The sequence below is a fragment of the Mixophyes fleayi genome, assembly GCF_038048845.1.
Source record: "Mixophyes fleayi isolate aMixFle1 chromosome 2 unlocalized genomic scaffold, aMixFle1.hap1 SUPER_2_unloc_1, whole genome shotgun sequence".
NCBI classification, from domain to species: Eukaryota; Metazoa; Chordata; class Amphibia; order Anura; family Limnodynastidae; genus Mixophyes; species Mixophyes fleayi.
The window spans coordinates 197,127-225,000 of NW_027445878.1; the positions used below are offsets into that span (position 1 = coordinate 197,127).

General features: G+C 38.8%; 1 long non-coding RNA gene across 1 annotated transcript; it reads left to right on the plus strand.

The window, feature by feature from the left end:
* LOC142109513 (uncharacterized) lies at positions 1–23,633 on the plus strand. Its single transcript, XR_012680408.1, has 3 exons — positions 1–649; positions 23,237–23,444; positions 23,529–23,633. It is a non-coding gene; the product is annotated as an uncharacterized LOC142109513 (long non-coding RNA).
* The last annotated feature ends 4,241 nt before the right edge of the window (positions 23,634–27,874 follow it).

A 27,874-nucleotide genomic window follows, 5' to 3' on the forward strand; every position in this document is an offset into this window, starting at 1 on the left:
ATTTGCACGAATGTGTTTTTTTTTTATTTTTTAATTTTCATTTTTAAATAAATAAAGATATAATGTTAAGCTAACAAATTCTGTGGCGCTTTACCATCATGTTGCTTTTTCCAGAGACCAGACCCCCCCCCCCCCCAGGTGTGTGCCTGCCCCCCTCCATCACTCTGTGCCATTCTGCCACCACCTTCATCACTACAGGGGCTATCACACTCTCATTACATTGCCACAAGCCCCCTGTGCCAGCACACACATTACTGTGCCCCCTTAAGATCACACTGCTCACTCCACTGCAGAGAGACTTTACAGGCTCAAGACTGGTGAGCGAGATTGGAAGGAGAAGTGACCCAGAGGAGAACAGACCAAGCTGTTCAAGGTGAGTCCCTGATGTTTCCTTACATCAGTACATTCTCCATGGCTGCACCTTTATTCTCCTGTGTCTGTTTCTAAAATCTCCTCTGTTATAATTTCTTGTGTCATATTCATTATACATGTCCAAACAGGGAAGGTCTTCAAGACTCTGTAGGTATACCGAGGGATGAAGACTTCCAGAAGCTGCGGAGACAGTTCCCTGTGATAGCTGATGGACGTGGGCCACAGTTAAGGGACTACAGACTCCTATCACTCAAGATCAACAGCATAAGAAAATATGGTAAATAAGAATTTATACTAAATTTTAGGTAATAATGAAATTAGTGATTCTGCTTTATAAGGTTTCACAGGAAATGTTATATGTACAGTGTCTGTGAGAAGCTAAGAAACAAAGAAACGCTCAGCTTTTCAAAGACAACTTTTATATGTAGAGCCCTGTATATAGTCACTAAGAGTGTCAGCTCCCTGGGAGAGGGTTCATGGTCAGAGGCCAAGTGAGACTGAGCTATCTGTACAGCGCTGCGGTATATAAATATATGATGTGTGCCTCTAACAGGAGAGAGATATGGGAGCTAAAAGCCACCAGGTCACATGTGACCTCCCCATTAATATTATGTCCATATGACCTTTATACACTGTGCAGGAGGAGACAGGAGATGTATATAGGAGCTGTATATATTTACTTATCACTGCAACACTTTGAAAAGTGTGTGTGTGTATATATGTGTATATATATGTGTATGTATATATATATATATATATATATATATATATATATACTTTTTTTTTTTTTTCATATATTCACATAGATGGTAATAAAAATATATATTTGACAACTGGTGATAATACATAATAAACTATTAATAATAAATGACCAACTGTTAATAAACATATTTAAAAGAAAATTCATTTAGCAAAAAATAAAATTTTAAACCAGGACAGTCCACCAAAAAACTAATCGTCTAAGTCGGCCCCTTCCCCTCCAAAAGAGGCTTTTTAACTCCATAGTCAAATAGAAGTTCCACCCCAGGACCGATGTATTGTCGCTGTGAGGTTACTGGGTTTAATTATGTTTTTATAGTCCACAGTTTGTAAGAAACTGGCTTAATGTTGTACTTGTTTCTAGAGTGATTTTTTTTTTTTTTGCCAAAAGTTGCTTTGAGGTGCAAGTGACAACTGTACGGTGCACTTATTGTGTCCACACACAACGCTATTCCTTGGAATCTTTAAAACAAAGCAGGTGCCCCATTGCTTCCTATGGGATTATCTTCATTCTTTTATCCCCTTCATCATTATATATTAAAGATCCATGAGAGTCACATAAGATTTCCCTTTCCGAACCCAAACTGGTGGCAACCAGTTTGTCTTCTTTATATTTATCTGGAAACATTGCCGGACCCTTCCATTTGTGATGAAAGACCAGATATTGTTATTTTGGTTACTCAGACACTGTGGCTTTCAGTTGGGTCCTGCGGGGGGACCCTGTCGCCAGCTGACGGACTCTGGAACAGAAAAAAAAAGCAGGGCCCTGTCGTCCGGGCTGGGGATGTTTTGTGTCCATCTCTGGTGCTTAACGTACCGAAGAATCTGATGTTCTTCTGGAAGCAGTCAAAAAAATATTTGGCCTATTTGGGGGAACAATTTAGTTTTTGAAACAAAAGAATGCAGAATTTCCTACCAATAATATCCTCCATGCACATCTTATTCTGCACCTTTCACCAGAATAAGCAGCACAGACATCAGCATCCATCCATTCTGTGCATGCTCCAGAAGTAGTCATCTAAATGTATTTTGCTGAAATATATTACAATTTCCATGACTGTCCACCTGTCAGTCAATTAGTGACAAATGTTTGTAAATTAGAAAATAAGTGTTTAGTCCATTTGCACCGGACTGAAGTTTCTGAATCTGACGTTGCCATATTCCACTTGGCTCAGCTTCTCCAACATCTTCCTCATGTTGGAATGAGCTTCCTCTACCAAAATAGTGATCTGTCTTCTTCTGGCACACTCTTTGCAGATGCACTTTACACAAATCTATCACAGAACTTGCAGTAAATTTGACATGCTAATGGCACACAAACTGAATGAGTATTTTTTTTATAATATGTATTTGTTAAATGGAACAATTTAAGTACCCCTTTGTTCGAAGCACTATGAAACAGTACTTGGGGCAGGCCGTAGGGTCAGCAAATATCCAATAACGTATGAAACTTTGAACAGAACATGCCACACTAGAAATTATAAACTTGTCTGCAAGTTATGTGATATGGCACCTTCTTTCATCCTTTTTTTTTGGGGAGTTTGTTGCATATTAACATCAACTTCCTCTTCCACCTCTCGGTTTCTTTTGCTTGAAGACGATTCAGCATTTCTGAAAATGCAAAAAGTCAATGATATATGTTTCTGGAAAGTCATTTATAGTGGGCTATTATGTGTGTATGTGGATAGAAATAGAGATATATTTATTTTATTAGAACCTTAATGTAGATGTATGCTGGGTGTTTGATGGAAGTGACATCACTGTAATAAAATTGTAGTAAGTATTTCAGCAGTGTCACAATAGCTGCAGTGAGATGAACTACTAGACAGGTTTAATCAGCAGCGTTTGCACTGTCTATTGGTGCTGCTGAGTTATCATGTGTGTAATAAGGGCACAGACTTGTACAGTGTGTATATACACGTACCTTATTGTAGATGTATGCTGGGTGTTTGAAGGAAGTGACATCACTGCCATTCACCTGCCAACCAGGAAGTGCTGAGTGACAGGAAATACCTGGCAGCCATGCTCATTTCTCAGCACATAGCACATTGTACAGACGTGTTCACAGCTCTCCTGACTCTTCTTATTCATTTCACCTCAGACCATTCTACAACAATCAGCTTCTCAAAGAGAGCCTTGTATATAAGTGTCAGCACCCTAGGAGAGGAGATAGATAGATAGATAGATAGAGATGCAGCTCTTTGCAAATTGAAAAATGGTTCCAGAGAAGTGAATATCACACAATATCAATATCTGAGTGAGAGAAGTTAAAAATATCCAAGGCAATGTAAAATACAATATAACATTTTAATATACAATTAAGTCACAATGCTCAATATCAAAAGTATATATCAAAAGTCGTATACTGTGGAGATTAACCTATTATCTAATCTTTACATAACAGTTCCACTGGTGTTCACACTTATTATGATTGATCATCTACAATCTTATATAATAGTTCCATCTGTGTTTACACTTGCTATTATGATTGATCTATAATCAATATCATATCTTCTAATTTATTACTGCAGTAATATATACTTTTTATATTGAGTATTGTGACTTTTAATTGTATATTAAAATGTTATATTGTATTTTACATTGCCTTGGATATTTTTAACTTCTCTCACTCAGATATTGATATCATGTGATATTCACTTCTCTGGAACCATTTTTCAGCGCTGTGTAATTGTTTTCTTCCCAGGAGATTATAACCCTAACTCCCAGGCTCGGGTCTATGGAGGAGAAAATACTTTACCTACAGCTTGGCAGGGTGCTTTGGATACATATCAGTGAGAAGCTAAGATATTCACCAATAGTGCAAAAGCACTCAGCTTCTCACAGATATCCACAGAAGTTTATTCAGATCCCTATTCAATATATTTACCAACCAGCAGGGGATGTCAAGATGGTTTTATTGTACATTGGGTGGAATTCTGCAGTAATGAAATTACATTGATTAAATGGATTGTATCGGGGGGGAGGAAGCACGGCAACCACTGACACTTGCACAGAGGAAAGGCCTAGCATCCCAGGACATATCTGTAAATAAAATAAAATTATATTTTAAAAAGTACATTGATAGTCAATTAAAATATATATTAGACAACAGGTGATAATACTTAAAAGTGGCAAGTTTTTCTGCTCAAAGGCATTTCCCAGCGATTTGGGTCACACGTGACTTTACCGGTCACTTGGTCATTGTTGGAAGTTTCATGCAAATCTGAGATGGCTCGGCCTCCATTCTCGGTTCTGCATTATGCGTAGATAGAGCGTGCTGTTTTATCAGGTTCCTTGCTATATCCATCTCTGTAGCTTCCACCTTTACCTGCATCCTCCTGGCACCAACATATGTTTATCCCCAAAATGTGGCTTATCCCCATTCCAGAACCTGGAAAGCTGAAGAATGCAAACTCCCGAGCTAGTTTCAGATAGTTGGTAGATAGATACGTTCACGGCACTAACAGTCATCCGCCAGCTCTGCTTTTTCCAACAGCAAGAATAAGCTGTTTTTTTGGAATGACATAGCCAGCACAGACATCATCCATCCATCCATTCTGTGCATGCACCAGAAATATTTATCCAAATATATCTTGCTGAAATATATTAGAATTTCCATGACTGTCCACTAGTCAGTCAATTAGTGACAAATGTTTGTAAATTAGAAAATAATTGTGTTTAGGCAGCTTAAGCTGTAATGGAAGTGAATAGCATTGATTACTATAATACATACAAACTGCAGTGTGAATCTTTCTTGCAATATCAATATTTATTAGTCTTTGGGTAACATGTGGGTCCAAGATGGCCTGTTTACTGGTTTAACCTCTTTAGTTGGAGTTAATTTGCTTTAAAATCGGATTTATAAACTGCACATTTGAACATTACAGTTAACCATCATTAAGAAGTGGCTGCTTTATTTAAGAACAAAAATAAATACAAAATACCATACAGGTGTCAAATAACTGCCTTCCATATTCTCGCCTCCACTCACCCAGTTCATTAAAACACAAAATTATGACTGACTCTTCAAGCTTCCTGAATCAGCTACAGTTGATTAATAGGGCCTTCAGATTAAAAATGATTGTGTTTGTCCCTGGGGGAGGAAAGGTCTCGTGATGGAAGGGGCAGAATATCACAAATATCAAAGGGCTGTCAATCTTGTATGGGTTTGAATTAAAGAAACCCAACAAATTATTTAGCCTCTTTAGGGGAAACAATTTAGTTTTAGAAACAAAGGAAATTCTAGAATGTAGAATTTCTTACCAATAATATCCTTCATGCGCATCTTATTCTGCGCCTTCCTCCACTTGTCATAGCAAAAACGACCTTTGCAGACACAATAGTTACTTGAATGACATAATTCATATCGATTTATTTTTTTAATGAAAAGGGGATTTTATTTACTTTTTCAAAATCGTAAAATTTGAGGTAAAATACTTTACTTTCAAATTTTGTACAAAATACAGAGCTATCACATACCCCTGGGAAACTATGTATATTATACATATATTTCTATATAACATTACATCATATATATAATATATATGCCAAAAAAGGTGTGTTTTTTTAAAATAAATATGTATTTATTAAACGGAACAATTTAAGGAGCACTTTGTTGGAAGCACTCTGAAACGGTACTTGTGGCAGGGAATGATTGCAGCCCGTAGGGTCAGTAAATATCCGATAACTGTCCACCAGTCAGTCAATTGGTGACAAATGTTTGTAAATTAGAAAAGAATTGTTATGATTTAACACTCGGTTAAAGTCCAAGTCTGACAGGCCCACTGAACCACTGGGAATTAAAATGTAATTTAGGTTGTGTATACTAATGAGTCAGTGCGGAAGAACTAGTCTAATCCTCTGTTTGTAAGAAGGGCACACAATTCATTTCATCCTGCCAACAGTTTAGACCATATATTTGTGGTAACAATGTACTTTGACAACCACCTCCATGGAGGCAGCTGTTACTTTGACTGTAGCCAGCTGATTGTAAGGAAGCAGCAATAATGTCCTCTAGGAAAGTGCAGGCACTCTAAGGTGGAGGTTCATCGTCCATGTGAAGGGGATGTGTCAGGATAAATGATGAAAATACATCTTTCATACTTTCTGGGGGAGTTTGTTGTACCTCATCTTCCTCTTCCACCTCCTGGTTTCTTTTGCTTGAAGTCGATTCAGCATTTATGAGAATACAAAGTCAATGGCCCCAGTGGGTCAGGTGTTATGTTTCTGGACAGTCATTTATACTGCAGTTTCATCTTTTGAACAGTCATCTATATTGAGCTATTATGTGTGTGTATGTATGTATGTGTATATATATATATATATATTATAATAATTTTTTTTTTTTTTTATTAGAATCATATTGTACATGTATGCTATGTGTTTGAAGGAAGGGTTAGGGTCACTGTAATAATATTGTAGTACGATTTTCAGCAGTGTCACAATAGCTGAGTGAGATGAAGAACCACTAAAAACAGGTTTAATCAGCCGTTTTTGCACTGTCTATTGGTGCTGCTGAGATATCATTGTGTGTAATAAGGTCATAGACTTTCTCCCATTTGGGTTGTTTTTAATCTTCTTTCCACTTCATCATGGGATATTAAAGTTTCATGGTAGTCGCATAAGATCTCCCCTTTCCGAAACAGCCTGGTGGCAACCACTTTCTTTCCTTTAGTTTCATCTGGAATAAATGCCAGACCCTTCCATTCCTGACGGGAGATCAGATGCTCTACATCCTTGTTGTCTTTTTTGGACCCTGTGGCTTCCAGTTCACTAAAATCTCGCAGGTTCGCGGGATGTTTTGTTTCCATCCCTGGAGCTCAACATATTTAATAATTTGACGTTCCTCTGGAAGCCTTGTCCGAAAACGACCTGAAGAAAATTGACAAAACAAATATTAGAATGGCTAAAAAACATTTTAATAGTGCATAATCAAAGGGCTGTCAATCTTGTATGGGTTTGAATTAAAGAAATCCAACACATTATTTAGCCTTTTTAGGGGAAACAATTTAGTTTTAGAAACAAAAGAATGTAGAATTTCTTACCAATAATATCCTCCATTCGCATCTTATTCTGCGCCTTCCGCCACTTAGGGAAAGTGATCAAAAGTGCGTGGGTGCCAACAGAATCACATATCTGTATTAAGGTCTCCTGACCCGTGATTTATGGCCCCCTGGATTGCCAGTCCAGATGCACATTTGTCCCAACCTTTCAAAGCTGCATTCCAGCCCTCTAACCAAAGAGGCAAGTGCTGATCTGCCACAACTGCACTTGATCTTGGCCGAAAGCCATAAAGAGATGTGAAGGCTGTAGGGCCTTCTGTGACTGCCCTCCAAATAAGTGTTTCTTGGTCTTTTTGTTTCTCAGATATCTGTCCCCAAGTCTGTAGTTTAGTGTGGGCATTGTGCAAATATACTAAGGAAAGGAGGAACTTCCATGCATAGATCAGGCTCTGAGCCTTTAACAGATGCGCAAGAACATCTACTTCACGCTGGAAACCATTTTCTAGTGGAGACAGTATAGGATGGTGAATGGTTGTACTTTTTTAAAATTGCTTCCAAGATGTTAACTAGCGCCTCAGAGTTTATGAATTTTTGAGTGCACAGTGTGTACATTTTCTCATAGAAATCTGCAATTTCCATGCGAGCCTGACCAAAAAATACAGTTCTGACAAATGTGAAAGCAGTTCTACCTAGTGAGGAGCTGTCCCACCAACAGCATTTCTACCTGTAGTTACCACTTTATTGAGTTCATTGTACAGTGAGGTATAATTTGTCCTGATAGAATTTTTCCTACTAAAGGAGCCCCTTCCCCTCCAAAGGAGGCTTTTCTAACTCCATAATCAAAGTGGAGTATTTTGCAGTAAAGTTGATATATTAATGGCACACAAACTGCATGAGTTATTTTTTTTTTTTTAGAAAATGTGTATTTATTAAACACAACAATTTAAGTAGCGCATATCTAAAACACCCTGCCAAGCTGATCCAAAGAAATTCTTTTGATGTGATTTTTATACTTTTGAAATAAAAAAGGTTTTTTCCAAAATATGTATCCAATGTACAGATATCTGTGAGAAGCTTAAGATATTCACCAATTGTGCAAAAGCTCTCGGCTTCTCACAGACATTGCACTGGGATCTGAATACACTTCTGTGTATATCTTTACCAACTTTTACCAAATTTTATTTACTTTTTCAAAATCGTAAAATTTGAGGTAAAATACTTTACTTTCAAATTTGATACAAAATAGAGCTATCTCATACCCCTGGGAAAATATGTATATTATACATATATTTCTATATAACACTATATCATATATATATATATATATATATATATATATATATATATATATATATATATATATATGTAACCCCCTGTCACTGTGTGTATTGTGTGGTGCAATGGGTACACAGTGCACCTCCTTCTCAAGCCCAGGCTAGCTGATGGGCCATGGGTGTAAATGATCAGGGGGTCCCTGCACATGCAGGTGTTTCTCTGTAGTTAGTGGGACACAGGTGATGCAGTGTAATAAAAGTCACAATAAATTTGGGCGCCAGACCATCTCTATAACAAATTAAACTCTTTATTTACACTCCTCTTCCTCCAGCACGATAATCATATTGGTTTCATCAATAAAGAAATATATGTACAGCTCCTCACTCTCTCCAGCACAGTTCTTAATCAGCAATACGAATATGGTTGCAAATATCTTATTACTCCTCCTGCACAGTTCTTAATGTTATCCAGATGTTATGTAACATAAATCATAGGTTTTTCTTACACTCCATTAAGGCTTTACTAACACGCCACTAGGGGGCGTTACATATATATATATATATATATATATATATATATATATGCCAAACAAGTTGTGTTTTTTTTAAGACTTTTTAGAAATTGTAACGTCTAAAGACACTGCACAGATTAGCTAGTTTACAGTTGTGTACATATGGAGGAGTGTTGGACAAGGGATATTCCTTGTGGCTTAGAATATACTAGAAGAGGTACAGTAGAAAAATACAAATATTTGATACGCACCATTTCCTCATCCTGCTGAAGTACAAAAGTAGCAACTTGCTGCGTGGATGTCTTATGGTTCTTCACACCAACAGTAGTGTTTACCACTTCATCTCCAAGATTGCGCTGATGGCGTTTCCTTTGCAGCCACTCAGTCACCTGCAGATGATAAAGTCATTTAACTTATCTACAGTTTACCTGGAGGAAACAGAGGTCAGGTATTAGGGTGTTACTTACTGTCATGTTCTGCACTACACCCGGTCGTTGCAGGTGCTTGAGAATGACCACAGCCTCCAGATAGTAGAGGATTGTCAGCTTCTCTTTTTTCCTCAAGCTTCTGATCTGTTTTAGCTTTCTCAATGGCTTCAAGAAATCCAGGCTTTGCCACCGCCAGAAGCTTACGGTACTCCTCTGGGGGTTTAATGTCATCACTCAGCAAGTTGTACCTGTAAATAATACATACAAGAATGATTACACATGCAGCAGTTATAATATAATTGTACAAAAATGTAGGACAGCCGAGGAGCTGTTGTAGGTACCTAGACACCCTGACTGTTGCAGTGCACAGTTTCTACCTAGAGCTTATGTGTATCTTTTGAATAGTTATTTAAAAGCAATTTCCTTTACCCTTGTCAGAGAGGTCTATGAGGAACAAAACTATGTATACCTGAAGTAAAACTGTGCCTGCCCCTGAATCCGTGCTTGAGTGTTACCTTTTTGCCACGATCTCCTTTGAGACGGCTTTATTGATGGCCCCTTGGATGTCCTTTGTCCGATTCATAAAAGATTGAAAGGCTTCAAACAGGTCCTTGTTTTGAAGCACCAGGTTGGTGGATGTGATCTGGTACTGAACAAACCTCTTCAAGCTCTTAAGATAGTTTGCAGCAGTCTGGTTCGTTAGTCCAGTTTCTCTAAGCTTGTTAAAATACTGGATGGTTTTTTCAATGTCCAGTACAAAATCCAAGGAGACTTTTGTTCTGTCCATGTAGAACAAGTACCTTGCGACATTTTCCACCTAAGATTAAAAAGTCCCACTGAACCATCTGACTTGTCACATTTGGCAGCTGATGCCTAGGAAGTGTTGGTTATAAAGGTATATTGGTGTTTACAAAGCCTGTTTCTTAAAAAAAACAAGTGTGCAGGCAGTGACATAGGAAGTGTAACACTGGCACAGGAAATACCTGGCAGCCATGTTCAGTTCTCAGCACATACCACATAGTAAGGACATTTTTTCACAGCTCTCCAGCCTCTTCTTCATTTGAACTCAGACCATTCTACAACAATCAGCTTCACAGGAAATCTTCTCTGTACACATCTGTGAGAATCTAAGACACTACATCTGTTTTGATGACACACTCGGCTTTTCAAAGACAACCTTATATGTAGGGAGCCCTTTATGCACTCACTAAGAGTGTCAGCTCCCTGGGAGAGGGTTCTAGGTCAGATGCCAAGTGAGACTGAGCTATCTGTACAGCACTGCGGTATATAAATATATGATGTGCTAAAAGCCACCAGGTCACATGTGACCTCCCCTTTAATATTCTGTCCATATGACCATTATACACTGTGCAGGAGGAGACGGATATATATAGGAATTGGGTAAATATATATATATATACACATCACTGCAACAGTTTGAAAAGATTAATGTTATATAGAGATACATATTTTTAAAGACAACCTTATATTTACAGTATCTAAATAAAAACTACAGTGATATTCAATAAAGTTATATATTTATTGGACAACTGGTGATATTAATACATAATTAACAGTTAATGATATAGGTGCAACTATTTATGAACATATTAAAAATTTGAAAATAACCCAAACAATATTTTAAACCAGGACACAAAAAACTAATCGTCTAGAAAAGAGAGGTCAGCCCCTTCCCCTCCAAAGGAGGCTTTTGTAACTCCATAATCAAAGAGCAGTTCCACTCCAGGACTGATGTCCTCTGACGCCATCAGTAATATTGAAGATATGGAATTGTTGAAAAGGATTAAAGATATTGGCTTAATGTTGAACTTGTGTCTTGAATGATTGATTTTTCTACCAAAAGTCGATTGAAGGTGTGGGTGACAACTGCATGGCGCAGTTGTTGCGTCCACACACAAACGTTTTTGCTTTGAGTCTTTAAAAAAGTATAGGTACCCCATTTCTCCCATTTGGGTTGTTTTTAATCTTCTTTCCCCTTCATCATGGGATATTAAAGTTCCATGGTAGTCGCATAAGATCTCCCCTTTCCGAAACAGCCTGGTGGCAACCACTTTCTCTCCTTTAGTTTCATCTGGAATGATTGCCAGACCCTTCCATTCCTGACGGGAGATCAGATGCTCTACATCCTTGTTGTCTTTTTGGTCTTTCGGACGCTGTGGCTTCCAGTTCGCTAAAATCTCACAGGTTCTCGGGATGTTTTGTTTCCATCCCTGGAGCTCAACATATTTAATAATTTGACGTTCCTCTGGAAGCCTTGTCCGAAAACGACCTGAAGAAAATTGACAAAACAAATATTAGAATGGCTAAAAAACATTTTAATAGTGCATAATCAAAGGGCTGTCAATCTTGTATGGGTTTGAATTAAAGAAATCCAACACATTATTTAGCCTTTTTAGGGGAAACAATTTAGTTTTAGAAACAAAAGAATGTAGAATTTCTTACCAATAATATCCTCCATTCGCATCTTATTCTGCGCCTTCCGCCACTTGTCGTAGCAAAAACGACCTCTAGGAAGTTGCAGGCACTCTTTAAGAGGTGGAACTTCACGGTCCATGAGAAGGGGATATGTCAGGATGAATGACGAGTATACATCATCTTTCATCCTTTTTTGGGGAGATTGGGATACCTCAACATCATCTTCCTCTTCTACCTCTCGGTTTCTTTTGGTCGAAGAAGATTCAGCAGTTCTGAAAATTCAAAGTCAATGTTATATGTGTTTCTGGACAATGAATTATAGTGCAGTTTCCCCTAATAATATATTTACTTTGTCGATGCTTGAGGTGGTTCCTTGGGAATCGTGCTATTTAAAATTTCTGAGGCCATCACCAGGTCCTCTATGTTTTTCATCCGATAAAACCGCTCTGCGGTGGCATCCGAATGTGCCAAATACTTGGCAAATGCACTCTCTTGGCCATCCGAGAACTTAGAGGACACATAAGTTTCCATAACGCGGCGGATTTCCTGGCTTGTGATGGGTTTCAGATTAAATCTAGAAAGGGAAAATAAAGTATAGTAAAGTAATGAAAATGTTAAGAGTATGGTAGCAAAATTGACCAATGTTTTTGCGTATCTCCAATGTGTTTATCCCCCCATGAGAAATGTAATATAGCTATGTTACGTGCAGATAAACAAGTCATCTTCACTTACTTTTGGTGGAACCTTGAGAGGTCATTGGATGCATTATATATTTTTTCACCCGTTGTTGAGATGAAAAAATATGCGCTGTCCTGGTTGTTCTTGAAGAATGTGGTTCTGATCTTCTTGAAATAAACATCAAACCACTGAAAGGAAAGAGAAACAAATGTTACCTTTGCAGACACAATAGTTACTTGAATGACATGTCATATCTATTTATTTATTTTTTAATGAAAGGAATCTTATTTACTTTTTCAAAATCGTAAAATTTGAGGTAAAACACTTTACTTTCAAATTTGATACAAAATACAGAGCTATCTCATACCCCTGGGAAAATATGTATATTATACATATATTTCTATATAACACTATATCATATATATATATATATATATGCCAAACAAGTTGTGTTTTTTTTAAGACTTTTTAGAAATTGTAACGTCTAAAGACACTGCACAGATTAGCTAGTTTACAGTTGTGTACATATGGAGGAGTGTTGGACAAGGGATATTCCTTGTGGCTTAGAATATACTAGAAGAGGTACATTAGAAAAATACAAATATTTGATACGCACCATTTCCTCATCCTGCTGAAGTACAAAAGTAGCAACTTGCTGCGTGGATGTCTTATGGTTCTTCACACCAACAACAGTAGTGTTTACCACTTCATCTCCAAGATTGCGCTGATGGCGTTTCCTTTGCAGCCACTCAGTCACCTGCAGATGATAAAGTCATTTAACTTATCTACAGTTTACCTGGAGGAAACAGAGGTCAGGTATTAGGGTGTTACTTACTGTCATGTTCTGCACTACACCCGGTCGTTGCAGGTGCTTGAGAATGACCACAGCCTCCAGATAGTAGAGGATTGTCAGCTTCTCTTTTTCCTCAAGCTTCTGATCTGTTTTAGCTTTCTCAATGGCTTCAAGAAATCCAGGCTTTGCCACCGCCAGAAGCTTACGGTACTCCTCTGGGGGTTTAATGTCATCACTCAGCAAGTCGTACCTGTAAATAATACATACAAGAATGATTACACATGCAGCAGTTATAATATAATTGTACAATAATGTAGGACAGCCGAGGAGCTGTTGTAGGTACCTAGACACCCTGACTGTTGCAGTGCACAGTTTCTACCTAGAGCTTATGTGTATCTTTTGAATAGTTATTTAAAAGCAATTTCCTTTACCCTTGTCGGAGAGGTCTATGAGGAACAAAACTATGTATACCTGAAGTAAAACTGTGCCTGCCCCTGAATCCGTGCTTGAGTGTTACCTTTTTGCCACGATCTCCTTTGAGACGGCTTTATTGATGGCCCCTTGGATGTCCTTTGTCCGATTCATAAAAGATTGAAAGGCTTCAAACAGGTCCTTGTTTTGAAGCACCAGGTTGGTGGATGTGATCTGGTACTGAACAAACCTCTTCAAGCTCTTAAGATAGTTTGCAGCAGTCTGGTTCGTTAGTCCAGTTTCTCTAAGCTTATTAAAATACTGGATTGTTTTTTCAATGTCCAGTACAAAATCCAAGGAGACTTTTGTGCTGTCCATGTAGAACAAGTACCTTGCGACATTTTCCACCTAAGATTAAAAAGAGAGAAAAATGAGATTAAATACCATGCTGAAATAAAATGAAGCTGATATAAAGTACATTCCAATAACAGCAACCAATACTATGGGTTCTATATAGGAAAGTAATGTTGTATACAGTGTACGGGATATTAAGAGAAAAATGGTAATGTTTATATGTAGGCATGGAGCGCGAGTCTGTTGTATATAAAGGACCCATCACTGAACATTACTGACTATGCAACATATAAATGGCTGATGATTATGATAGGAAATACAAGATAATGTAATTGTTTATTACTACTAAAATTTGTACCTCCTGCTGGCAATTTCTATTGCATATAAATGTTGTATTTAAACCAATTTTATTTAGAGATCTGTAAATATATGTAGCTAGCAGCCTGTATTTATTATATACAATTACAAATTGTATATATATTTTTTGGGGGCAAAACACATAGGGATAGTAAACTGAGTTTGAGATGTTGCTTATAGCAACCAGATTCTAGCTATCATTTATTTAGTACATTCTATTGTATATAATGTCGTCTTTGAAAAACTAATATTTTGCTTTTTTGGCAGGTCTCACAGGTCTCACAGAACTCCACATTCAAGGTATGTGTCAAGTGCTTTTGGAATCCTTCAAGGATGGGATGCTCCTTGCTGTGTTTGTCGTACAAACCAGCTTCAGACATCTTCTTGCTTAGTGGAACACTCCAGTTTGGTGCGTTATCACTGGAATTAAAGACAAACAAAACAAGTTATATTATCATTGCGTCCAAATATTGGTAACAAATGAAGCCCAATGATAGAGAGAGTGAGAAACGAAGGAACAAATGTATGATCCACTTTACTTACATTGCTTGATTTTCATTATGAATTTCATCATCATCTTCCCCATCTGTATCAACATTAACTGATGGACGTCTGTCCTTAATTTGGTTGTGTTTTTGCAGAGGCCTAAGGACACATTATGTAACAAATAAGAAATGAACAGGTTATATAAATAAATGGTGATGATGATGATAATACAAGGCCCTGACAATTCTGCAAATTATAAGAATGGGTGGGGGGGGGGGGTAGCATTGACAGGTGCAAGATATATTATCAGTTATCTTATAAATAGTAATACTATTAATTATTACATTGTTGCTTTAATGGAAACCTGAAGTTATGTGAAGCTATGGAAACAGATTGTAATTAGAAATAACCAATACAATCTTTACAGACCGTGCTGGGGTTGGTGAGGGTTTTCCTTTAACGTAAACTCCAGACTGCTCAAAAAACCTGACCAGCTCCTCCATGTGTGCCGCACTGAAGGTTCTGAATCTGTTGTCAGTATAGTTAACTATGCTGAGCTTTTCCAACATCTTCCTCATGTTGGAACGAGCTTCCTCTACCAAAATGGGGATGCTTGAAGGATCTGCCTTCTTCTGGCACACTCGTTGGAGATGGACTGATAAATTTGTGTCTAGTTTCTCACAGAACTTGCAGACCAGTGGAGTTCTGTGAGACCTGCCAAAAAAGCAAAATATTAGTTTTTCAAAGACGACATTATATACAATAGAATGTACTAAATAAATGATAGCTAGAATCTGGTTGCTATAAGCAACATCTCAAACTCAGTTTACTATCCCTATGTGTTTTGCCCCCAAAAAATATATATACAATTTGTAATTGTATATAATAAATACAGGCTGCTAGCTACATATATTTACAGATCTCTAAATAAAATTGGTTTAAATACAACATTTATATGCAATAGAAATATATATTTATTGGACAACTGGATAATAGAATGTACTAAATAAATGAGAGCTAGAATCTGGTTGCTATAAGCAACATCTCAAACTCAGTTTACTATCCCTATGTGTTTTGCCCCCAAAAAATATATATACAATTTGTAATTGTATATAATAAATACAGGCTGCTAGCTACATATATTTACAGATCTCTAAATAAAATTGGTTTAAATACAACATTTATATGCAATAGAAATATATATTTATTGGACAACTGGATAATAGAATGTACTAAATAAATGAGAGCTAGAATCTGGTTGCTATAAGCAACATCTCAAACTCAGTTTACTATCCCTATGTGTTTTTGCCAACAAAAATAACTGAAATGCTAATACATGCATACATGGCAGTTGTTTGTAATTCTATATAAAAGGAAACAATTATAAACAAAAACATATGTAATATTGTATTTACACTTTTGTGAGAAGCTAAGATCGTGCATCACTTTTGCACGTATATATATTAATACACACATTAAAGTGAACATGTTAAAAGAAGTGTTTTTTTTTTTTTTTGTTTGTTTTTTTTGCCATAACCCCAAATGGTAGCTAACATTGTTCAAAATAGTTGAGTTCAAACATACACAGATAAATACCACTTACTTTTTCTGGATGGCCTCCATTATGATAGGAAAGGCAGGATTTTAGTTTAGCAAAATGGAAGGAGATCTTTCTTGATTGCAAATGCTTTCATAATGGAGCTTTTAGAGGACTTTATAGTGGTAGCTTACAAAATGAACCAGAGACAACCTCAGGATAATTTGCAAAAGGTGTAAAAATTTAAAGTTTTGAAGACAAGAGATTCCTGAGTCACTTCTAACTCATTAACACTAGAATGACATTTTGACTTGTAAATGATGTATGTATGCAGCACAGGAGATTCTAAAACAAGGTTATTGTGACACTTTATTTTATATATGTTCCCAATTCAGGGATATGGGAACATTCCATTAAAAAGCCTGCATTTGCTTTGTTATCTGAATTTTGCATTTTGTGGCAGCTCATATAATTTTCTTGCTGCCTTAATGGAGCAGCTACAGACATTGTCTGGATATTTACACAAAGTATCTACAGGGCTCATTCATGTGCAGCGAGAGTGTTGTGAAAGGAAATGGCTAATAAAGGTGTCTCTCAGGTATTCCCATCAGATTTGTGGCTCCAGACATATTTACACAAAGCACATCTCACACCCAACAGATTTACATCCCTAGCTCAGAGCCATGAGATGCAATATTTCATCTAAAGAGTAGGGATCTTCAATAGCCCTTTTCTTGCTGAAAGGGACAATGAGCAGACATATATAAATAAAGCCCCAGGATTTAAATAATTCACAGCTGACTTGAGTATACTTGGCTGGGGGAGGAATTATGGAGCGAGTAATATAAATAAATATTTAAACCGCAAATGCGTTCAATTGTGTTCTAAGGATGATGACAATCAGACAATGTGAGATAAATACCGATATGAATTAAAACAAATATTTACTGAAACATTGTCTAACTACTCAGTTTGTTAGACAAATGTTGTCCCCTCATCATCAACATCAACATTTATTTATACAATGGCCTGTGTAGCTATTACATAGTTACATTATTTTACATAGGGACCTGAATAAACTTTCTTTTACCTCATGAATTATCATGGAAAAGAATCATGATTGTATAGAATTTTTGTTTTTTCTCTAAACCAAATTTGTGTTAGAATTTCCTGGGTGCTGAGACACAAGATCATTTATGATATAGTTGTCATTTTACATAGGGATCTGAAACAACGTACCTGTCCCTGAGGAATCAAATAGTAATTTTCAGAATCTTAAATGATTTCACCTAAGTCTCTCTTGAAATGTAGAAGTTAGCAGAGTTTTATCTATTGGTCAGGGGATTGATATATTGCAGTAAAACACTGCCCACAGATAATAAAAGACCTTTCCTTGTAGGAGGTTACAAAACATTTTGTAGTGAGAGAATATCTTAGGAGCTCCCTTCAATTGCTGTCTGATCACATTTCAGCCACCCCACCCCTGCTTCCAGAAAGGTAGGCCTGAAAAGGGTGGATGGGGGAACATCATTCAGTTGGGCATAACTCTGCAGTGCAAGGCCGTAGAGAAGCGAGGAAGGACTCCTTGGAAAGAGGAGGGTGGGGGCTTCAAGTTCTCTATTAGGCACCTGGGCCTTTGGGGCCCTTGGAAGGGCCAGACTCACTTTAAGTTGTTGAAGGTTTTATGAGAGCTATTGCAAGGTGCTAGCGCCCTTGGCTCAATGCAGTGTCCTTCCTGGGGACCCACAATTATGAGACTGGTACAGTTGAACAGGGGGGACTCTGAAGTGTATGCGGTTTAAATTTGGCATCACTGACCCATTTGTAAGCGGAGAAACACCCCTTCAAAATTATCAATAACAGGCGGCATAAAGCCCCAGGAGGCTGATACCTGGATACCCTATATTCATCATTTCATATCTCAGGCCCCCTTAGTCCCCTAGGCTATATAGAGGGGTCATAATTTAAAGGAGAGTCCCAGCTCTTTCAGGGTACCACTGGAATTGTAATAAACCCAGCAGAGCAAGAGATATCGACATTCATATCGTCCTATTACGTCTTAAGGCCTTACCGACAAAACTGCACATGCTAGAGGCATTTTCTTGCTCTTATGGGTCCAAGAGTATCCCAGACTCTGGCTTTGGCCTTAAACTTTAGCAGACAATCCCATCTTTCAGGGAACATTGAAAGCTAATCAATAGCCCCTCCAGAATCGGAGAAATCGAGGTTTCAGCCCCCCACCCCTGCTTCCAGAAAGGTAGGCCTGAAAAGGGTGGATGGGGGAACATCATTCAGTTGGGCATAACTCTGCAGTGCAAGGCCGTAGAGAAGTGAGGAAGGACTCCTTGGAAAGAGGAGGGTGGGGGCTTCAAGTTCTCTATTAGGCACCTGGGCCTTTGGGGCCCTTGGAAGGGCCAGACTCACTTTAATTTGTTGAAGGTTTTATGACAGCTATTGCAAGGTGCTAGCGCCCTTGGCTCAATGCAATGCCCTTCCTGGGGACCCACAATTATGAGACTGGTACAGTTGAACAGGGGGGACTCTGAAGTGTATGCGGTTTAAATTCGGCATCACTGACCCATTTGTAAGCGGAGAAACACCCCTTGAATATTATCAATCACAGGCGGCATAAAGCCCCAGGAGGCTTATACCTGGATACCCTATATTCATCATCTCATATCTCAGGCCCCCTTAGTCCTCCAGGCTTTATAGAGGGGTCATAATTTAAAGGAGAGTCTCAGCTCTTTCAGGGTACCACTGGAATTGTAATAGACCCAGGAGAGCAAGAGATATCGACATTCATATTGTCCTATTACGTCCTAAGGCCTTACCGACAAAACTGCACATGCTAGAGGCATTTTCTTGCTGTTATGGGTCCAAGAGTATCCCAGACTCTGGCTTTGGCCTTAACCTTTAGCAGATAATCTCAGCTTTCAGGGGACATTGAAAGCTAATCAATAGCCCCTCCAGAATCGGAGAAATCGAGGTTTCAGCCCTCCCACCCCTGCTTCCAGAAAGGTAGGCCTGAAAAGGGTGGATGGGGAAACATCATTCAGTTGGGCATAACTCTGCAGTGCAAGGCCGTAGAGAAGCGAGGAAGGACTCCTTGGAAAGAGGAGGGTGGGGGCTTCAAGTTCTCTATTAGGCACCTGGGCCTTTGGGGCCCTTGGAAGGGCCAGACTCACTTTAAGTTGTTGAAGGTTTTATGAGAGCTATTGCAAGGTGCTAGCGCCCTTGGCTCAATGCAGTGTCCTTCCTGGGGACCCACAATTATGAGACTGGTACAGTTGAACAGGGGGGACTCTGAAGTGTATGCGGTTTAAATTTGGCATCACTGACCCATTTGTAAGCGGAGAAACACCCCTTCAAAATTATCAATCACAGGCGGCATAAAGCCCCAGGAGCCTGATACCTGGATACCCTATATTCATCATTTCATATCTCAGGCCCCCTTAGTCCCCTAGGCTATATAGAGGGGTCATAATTTAAAGGAGAGTCCCAGCTCTTTCAGGGTACCACTGGAATTGTAATAGACCCAGGAGAGCAAGAGATATCGACATTCATATCGTCCTATTACGTCTTAAGGCCTTACCGACAAAACTGCACATGCTAGAGGCATTTTCTTGCTCTTATGGGTCCAAGAGTATCCCAGACTCTGGCTTTGGCCTTAAACTTTAGCAGACAATCTCATCTTTCAGGGAACATTGAAAGCTAATCAATAGCCCCTCCAGAATCGGAGAAACCGAGGTTTCAGCCCCCCACCCCTGCTTCCAGAAAGGTAGGCCTGAAAAGGGTGGATGGGGGAACATCATTCAGTTGGGCATAACTCTGCAGTGCAAGGCCGTAGAGAAGCGAGGAAGGACTCCTTGGAAAGAGGAGGGTGGGGGCTTCAAGTTCTCTATTAGGCACCTGGGCCTTTTGGGCCCTTGGAAGGGCCAGACTCACTTTAAGTTGTTGAAGGTTTTATGAGAGCTATTGCAAGGTGCTAGCGCCCTTGGCTCAATGCAGTGTCCTTCCTGGGGACCCACAATTATGAGACTGGTACAGTTGAACAGGGGGGACTCTGAAGTGTATGCGGTTTAAATTTGGCATCACTGACCCATTTGTAAGCGGAGAAACACCCCTTCAAAATTATCAATCACAGGCGGCATAAAGCCCCAGGAGGCTGATACCTGGATACCCTATATTCATCATTTCATATCTCAGGCCCCCTTAGTCCCCTAGGCTATATAGAGGGGTCATAATTTAAAGGAGAGTCCCAGCTCTTTCAGGGTAGCACTGGAATTGTAATAAACCCAGGAGAGCAAGAGATATCGACATTCATATCGTCCTATTACGTCTTAAGGCCTTACCGACAAAACTGCACATGCTAGAGGCATTTTCTTGCTCTTATGGGTCCAAGAGTATCCCAGACTCTGGCTTTGGCCTTAAACTTTAGCAGACAATCCCATCTTTCAGGGAACATTGAAAGCTAATCAATAGCCCCTCCAGAATCGGAGAAATCGAGGTTTCAGCCCCCCACCCCTGCTTCCAGAAAGGTAGGCCTGAAAAGGGTGGATGGGGGAACATCATTCAGTTGGGCATAACTCTACAGTGCAAGGCCGTAGAGAAGCGAGGAAGGACTCCTTGGAAAGAGGAGGGTGGGGGCTTCAAGTTCTCTATTAGGCACCTGGGCCTTTGGGGCCCTTGGAAGGGCCAGACTCACTTTAAGTTGTTGAAGGTTTTATGAGAGCTATTGCAAGGTGCTAGCGCCCTTGGCTCAATGCAATGCCCTTCCTGGGGACCCACAATTATGAGACTGGTACAGTTGAACAGGGGGGACTCTGAAGTGTATGCGGTTTAAATTCGGCATCACTGACCCATTTGTAAGCGGAGAAACACCCCTTGAATATTATCAATCACAGGCGGCATAAAGCCCCAGGAGGCTTATACCTGGATACCCTATATTCATCATCTCATATCTCAGGCCCCCTTAGTCCTCCAGGCTTTATAGAGGGGTCATAATTTAAAGGAGAGTCTCAGCTCTTTCAGGGTACCACTGGAATTGTAATAAACCCAGGAGAGCAAGAGATATCGACATTCATATCGTCCTATTACGTCTTAAGGCCTTACCGACAAAACTGCACATGCTAGAGGCATTTTCTTGCTGTTATGGGTCCAAGAGTATCCCAGACTCTGGCTTTGGCCTTAAACTTTAGCAGACAATCTCAGCTTTCAGGGGACATTGAAAGCTAATCAATAGCCCCTCCAGAATCGGAGAAATCGAGGTTTCAGCCACCCACCCCTGCTTCCAGAAAGGTAGGCCTGAAAAGGGTGGATGGGGGAACATCATTCAGTTGGGCATAACTTTGCAGTGCAAGGCCGTAGAGAAGTGAGGAAGGATTCCTTGGAAAGAGGAGGGTGGGGGCTTCAAGTTCTCTATTAGGCACCTGGCCCTTTGGGGCCCTTGGAAGGGCCAGACTCACTTTAGGTTGTTGAAGGTTTTATGAGAGCTATTGCAAGGTACTAGCGCCCTTGGCTCAATGCAGTGCCCTTCCTGGGGACCCACAATTATGAGACTGGTACAGTTGAACAGGGGGGACTCTGAAGTGTATGCGGTTAAAATTTGGCATCACTGACCCATTTGTAAGCGGAAAAACACCCCTTCAAAATTATCAATCACAGGCGGCATAAAGCCCCAGGAGGCTTATACCTGGATACCCTATATTCATCATCTCATATGTCAGGCCCCCTTAGTCCCCTAGGCTATATAGAGGGGTCATAATTTAAAGGAGAGTCTCAGCTTTTCAGGGTACCACTGGAATTGTAATAGACCCAGGAGAGCAAGAGATATCGACATTCATATTGTCCTATTACGTCCTAAGGCCTTACCGACAAAACTGCACATGCTAGAGGCATTTTCTTGCTCTTATGGGTCCAAGAGTATCCCAGACTCTGGCTTTGGCCTTAACCTTTAGCAGATAATCTCAGCTTTCAGGTGACATTGAAAGCTAATCAATAGCCCCTCTAGAATCGGAGAAATCGAGGTTTCAGCCCTCCCACCCCTGCTTCCAGAAAGGTAGGCCTGAAAAGGGTGGATGGGGAAACATCATTCAGTTGGGCATAACTCTACAGTGCAAGGCCGTAGAGAAGCGAGGAAGGACTCCTTGGAAAGAGGAGGGTGGGGGCTTCAAGTTCTCTATTAGGCACCTGGGCCTTTGGGGCCCTTGGAAGGGCCAGACTCACTTTAAGTTGTTGAAGGTTTTATGAGAGCTATTGCAAGGTGCTAGCGCCCTTGGCTCAATGCAGTGTCCTTCCTGGGGACCCACAATTATGAGACTGGTACAGTTGAACAGGGGGGACTCTGAAGTGTATGCGGTTTAAATTTGGCATCACTGACCCATTTGTAAGCGGAGAAACACCCCTTCAAAATTATCAATCACAGGCGGCATAAAGCCCCAGGAGGCTGATACCTGGATACCCTATATTCATCATTTCATATCTCAGGCCCCCTTAGTCCCCTAGGCTATATAAACTAAGAGAACTGGGTCTCTGTAACAAAACAATATTTAATTATCTAAGAAATTTGAGGAGATTTATTGGTTATAAAACAACAGCCACCAATGTGGCAGCAAATGATCCACCGCTCTTTCAAGCCTGCGTCCATTTTCTCAACGTAACGAATGCAATTTGGAAAAAACTGAGCAAAGGCGTGTCAAAGGAAAGGGTCGTCAAAAGGTGAGAGCAATAAACATGAATGACATTTAGGTTTTGACTTTATAGTATTCTTGCTACACTAATTTGTGACTTTTCAATTTACTTCATTTTTAATCCACATTTTTCTTATATGATCTGCAGGTTTAACACATTGACGACAGATTCCTTGCAGCCAGAGGACTGCCGCCGGCTACTGGAGGTTGCAAAACCAGAATTTTTGAATTGCATCCATCGTGCTTCTACTGCTAAAACACTAACTGTCAAACATCAGCTCAACATTCTCTACTACCTGGAGGCTTTGCTCATTCTGAAACATCTGCAAAGACCTGGAGTGGTTGCTAATATGACTGTAAGTACTATTGGATGTTGATGACTTAAACTTTAAAATATAAAAGTGGTCTTTAATGTTGATGTTATATCTTCATATTCCTAGGTTGAGGAATGGCACAAGAGGGTTCCTCACAACTTCACATCGGAGGGAACCTCTGAAAAGCTTGTTGTTGTAGGAGTGAAGCATCACAAAACTGCTACACAAGTGGCCACATTCGCCCTCACAGAAGAAGAAGAAAGGGTGTGTTATTAGATCAAAGTTACAGATTGAGTTACTATATGGAGAATTCTTGCTGTACTGATTATTAACAGATCTTTATTTTTCCCTAGTGGTTCGACACTTATTACACCAAAGTTCGACCTTCCATGATAAACGAAGATGCACCCGAGGAAACGTTTTTTATATCGACATCGGGATTGAAAATTTACAATGTTTCTGTCTATCTTCGCCGTTTTCATAATCTGTAAGTGCAGTCTGGTAGATAATAGACGTTCGTACAGTACTAATAGTGCAGTTCATGGCAGCAGTAATGTTCTACCTACACTTTACATTGATGATCTTATTATACACAATGTATAAAGTGGTATTACACATCTACATATGTTTAGTTGCACTATATATAACAATACACAATACAACATACTGTCACCAGCTGCTGATCAGAAACCTGCACATTATCTGCCCCAACACATAACACAGCCCTGTACATAGTGACATTAGCACATACCGAGCAGTCCAGTACAGTCCTTGTAACATACTCGGCACATAATCAGTGGATAATTGGCCTCACTGACTGTCCAGCTTGTAGTTATATATATTAGTTTATTATTTGTATTTACTCTGTGTCAGTGTTGCACTCCCTATGTCACTGCCTGCACACCTTTATTTGTTGTAAACACTAATATATCTTTCTATCTAACACTTCTTAGGCATAAGCTGCCAAATGTGACCAGTCAGATGGCTCGGCAGGCCTGTGAGACTTGGACATTAGCTGAGTACTCCGATATTGAGAAGTGTCTCATCTCCAATTATTTGTCACACAGTATTTTGTCTGCAAACAGTCATTACAGGCAGAATACTTTGCATAATATATGTCATGGCTCAATATTGGTGAGAGATATTGGAAAGCGAAGTGACCCAGAGGAGACCAGACCAAGCAGTTCAAGGTGAGTCCCTTCTGTTTCCTGACATCAGTACATTCTCCATGGCTGCACCTTTTATCTCCTGTGTCTAAATCGCGTTTGTTATAATTCACTATTTCTTCCGTCATTTTCACTATACATCTCCGGTTCTGTTTCCAAACAGGGAAGGTCTTCAAGCCTCTGTAGGGACACAGAGGAAAGACGCCTTCCAGAAGCTGCTGGGAGAGTTCCCTGTAACACTCGAGGGACGTGTGCCAAAGTCACGTGACTGCAGACGCATATCACCGTCACATTGGCATTACTGCAGAAAGCAATGGAGAGACCGGCAGCATAAGATCAGAGTAAAGCATGTGATCAGTAAGTATAACTACAGGACATTATCAGATTTGTAGGTGATTAGCTTCAAACAAATGTACATGGTGTTGCACATGTGTGCTTGTCTAACCCATTACAACACGTAATACAAACTAATGTTTAGTTTTTTTTTATTATTCCACAGGAGCCTTTCCTGCAAGGAGACCATCAGTTACCACCTTGACCCAGTACATTCAGGAAAAGAAATGGAAACATAAGGATACTGAGGTCAATCTCCTGGTAGAGGCCTGGAAGCCAAAGTCGATGAAGCACTGGAAAGACTGTAAGGTCCTTGGAGACGATACCCATTTGCAACATTGGAAAGGACTAAAATGTTGCACAGATGCAGAAAGCAGAGTCAGGAGAGTCACAACACGGAGAGTTTTCTTGAAGGGTGAAGTTATCTGTGACTTACATGGGGACAAAATGAGTGGCAGAGAAGGAAGAATAATGAAAACAACTGAAGAGGGCTCTAAGGCCCTTTTTTTTTTACAAAGACCCTAAAGGCAAATCATGGTGCATCAACACAGCATGTTCATGTCACACAGAGCCTCTGTTACACTTCATGCAGAGAAGTCGCATGAATTTTAATGTTTTCACATCATACTCTAAGAAATTTGGAGTTCTCCTGGTAGCTGCAAAAGACATTCCTGCTAAGCATGAGCTAAAGTATAGTGTTGAATAATAATAGTGGACATTGGCCAGCTGCCCCATTTGTTCTGATTATTTTGCTCTGTTTGCATATGTTTAACATTTTTATTATCTGTTATTGTTAATAATGTATTAAAAAATAAAGAGATTTTCACCCGAACTGACTTATTCTTTGAGCACATAAACTAAAGTAAAGAATCTTGATATCCCGCAGCTTTTCAGATATTGCAGAGAAACATCACGTTTATTAAAGCTGATATAGTTGTTTAACATACCTGAAAAGATCATATCTGTCCCTGATGAATAATATAATAGGTAAAATAATCATGTACGATTGTAAAAAAAATTCTCTCTAAACCATATTTGTGTTTCAGAATATCCTGGGGTGTTGAGACACAAGATGATTGTTGTCAGTTTACACAGGGAGCTGCACCGTTCTATTCTGTGCTATTCTGTCACCCCCCTTCATGGAGAGTTGTTAGGGTGTCCCCGCATAGGCCTGGACCAGGTATGAGTGTCCAGGTGGGTGAGTTTCTAAAGCACCCTGCCAAGCTGTTGGTAAAGGACTTTGTATAATAAAATAGGGATCTGCACCCTTCCATCACTCTGGCTTTTCACAGATATCTGTGCCAGCATGGCACGATCATGTAATAGGTAAATTTTTGATTTTTATACATAAAATCATATCGAAAGAATTTCTTTGGATGTAAAAGAATTCATATCATTGTATGAATTCATATCTTTGTATGAATTCATATATTTGTAAGAATTCATATCTTTGTATGAATTCATATATTTGTAAGAATTCATATCTTTGTATGAATTCATCTTTGTATGTCCTTTACCGACAGCTTGGCATGGTGTTTTAGATATGTTTTTTTAGACATAAAATCATATCGAACGAATTTCTAAGGATGTAAAAGAATGCATATCATTGTATGAATTCATATCTTTGTATGAATTCATATATTTGTAAGAATTCATATCTTTGTATGAATTCATATCTTTGTATGTCCTTTACCGACAGCTTGGCATGGTGTTTTAGATATGTTTTTTATACATAAAATCCTATTGCAACAGGATGTAAAAGAATGCATATCATTGTAAGAATTCATATCTTTGTATGAATTCATATCTTTGTATGTCCTTTACCGACAGCTTGGCATGGTGTTTTAGATATGTTTTTTTAGACATAAAATCATATCGAACGAATTTCTAAGGATGTAAAAGAATGCATATCATTGTATGAATTCATATCTTTGTATGAATTCATATATTTGTAAGAATTCATATCTTTGTATGAATTCATATCTTTGTATGTCCTTTACCGACAGCTTGGCATGGTGTTTTAGATATGTTTTTTATACATAAAATCCTATTGCAACAGGATGTAAAAGAATGCATATCATTGTATGAATTCATATCTTTGTATGAATTCATATATTTGTAAGAATTCATATCTTTGTATGAATTCATATCTTTGTATGTCCTTTACCGACAGCTTGGCATGGTGTTTTAGATATGTTTTTTATACATAAAATCCTATTGCAACAGGATGTAAAAGAATTCATATCATTGTATGAATTCATATATTTGTATGAATTCATATATTTGTAAGAATTCATATCTTTGTATGAATTCATATCTTTGTATGTCCTTTACCGACAGCTTGGCATGGTGTTTTAGATATGTTTTTTATACATAAAATCCTATTGCAACAGGATGTAATAGAATGCATATCATTGTATGAATTCATATCTTTGTATGAATTCATATATTTGTAAGAATTCATATCTTTGTATGAATTCATATCTTTGTATGTCCTTTACCGACAGCTTGGCATGGTGTTTTAGATATGTTTTTTATACATAAAATCCTATTGCAACAGGATGTAAAAGAATTTATATCATTGTATGAATTCATATCTTTGTATGAATTCATATATTTGTAAGAATTCATATCTTTGTATGAATTCATATCTTTGTATGTCCTTTACCGACAGCTTGGCATGGTGTTTTAGATATGTTTTTTATACATAAAATCCTATTGCAACAGGATGTAAAAGAATTCATATCATTGTATGAATTCATATCTTTGTATGAATTCATATCTTTGTATGAATTCATATATTTGTAAGAATTCATATCTTTGTATGAATTCATATCTTTGTATGTCCTTTACCGACAGCTTGGCATGGTGTTTTAGATATGTTTTTTATACATAAAATCCTATTGCAACAGGATGTAAAAGAATGCATATCATTGTATGAATTCATATCTTTGTATGAATTCATATCTTTGT